The 1150-nt window shown below is 42.8% G+C and overlaps 1 non-coding gene across 1 annotated transcript; it reads right to left on the bottom strand.

Annotated features, from left to right (window-relative positions):
- Positions 1-211: 211 nt before the first annotated feature.
- Positions 212-331, bottom strand: LOC122450680. The gene has a single exon (XR_006272179.1). It is a non-coding gene; the product is annotated as a small nucleolar RNA SNORA3/SNORA45 family (small nucleolar RNA).
- Positions 332-1150: the final 819 nt, after the last annotated feature.

Below are 1150 nucleotides of genomic sequence, written 5' to 3'. Positions count from 1 at the left end.
GGCCATAAGCCCCACCTACACCCCCAGTCTTCTCCTCAGCTCTTCTGCTGAAGAATGTGGCCTTCACGATGACAGGCTGCTTTGGGAGCTTTCCCTTCCCCAAAACTTCGTGGTAACCCTAGAAGAACAGAGAAAAGGGTTTATAACACACCATGGCCAAGAGTGTGAAGAAAGATGCCGACCGATCCACTCCATCTTGGAGCCAGTGAGGGCATGTGTCTGATCTGGGCACTGCTGGGGGCAATGACTGTGAATCAAGAGCAGCAGATTTTCTCCAAGGACTCTAGCACACCAGGACCAAGAGCTGTCAGGATGTGATTGTAGTCTCGAGCTGGATAACTTGGTTCTTGGGTCCTCTCCAATGCCCTGTAAGCACCGCCTGCTTACCTCTCCAGGATCACCGTGCTCTTGGCTTAGTATACTTAATCTCATTGGCTTTCTGTCAGTCCCCAGGCTACACCCAGCTTTTTTCCTGTCTCAGGGACTCTGCTGTTATACTTTCTTTGCTCGAAATGCTTTTGATGGGGCCAGTTCTCTCTTATTCTTTGTCCCTTGACAAAATTTTAAGTCTTTAAAGTGAGGTTTTCTGTAAACCTCCCATCAGTGGTAGTTATCTCTGATATTCTCAATTTTGGCAGACTTTCCTTTTCTTTACAAAAACCTGCAATTACTTGCTGTAATTATCTTGTTATTTGTGAAATTTCTTGTTACATGTCTCTTGTACAAGAAAGTAAGCTCTATGAAGGCGATGATATTGTCTCTTCTTGATTATAACACTAATCCTTGGCGCACAGTTGGCCCTGAATAAATATTCTTTAAATGAACAAATGATTGAATGACCTCCCGCTTAAATGAGAAGGCTATAAGATCCGGGATTTACCTTGGTTCTCATGCCATTCAGGTGGCCACTTATCCAGCCCAGGCCAGAGAGAAAATATAGAAGATGTTTGAGAACTACAGAAGGAATTAATCTTTTTGCAGTGAAACTATTTGGGGACTTGGAGTCAAGAGAACTGCATTCCAATTTGAGAGAGTTACCTAAACCTGAAAATGGATCATGTTGCCTATTTTGCAGCCCAGTGTCTTATATCCATAATGTCTGACACAGAACAGATGATAAAAATATGATAACTTAATTATTAAAGTCATA

Source organism: Cervus canadensis, chromosome 11 (assembly GCF_019320065.1).
Source record: "Cervus canadensis isolate Bull #8, Minnesota chromosome 11, ASM1932006v1, whole genome shotgun sequence".
In the NCBI taxonomy this organism is placed as follows: Eukaryota; Metazoa; Chordata; class Mammalia; order Artiodactyla; family Cervidae; genus Cervus; species Cervus canadensis.
Note: the sequence above shows the minus strand (reverse complement) of the source record. Positions and strands in the feature narration are given on the sequence as shown.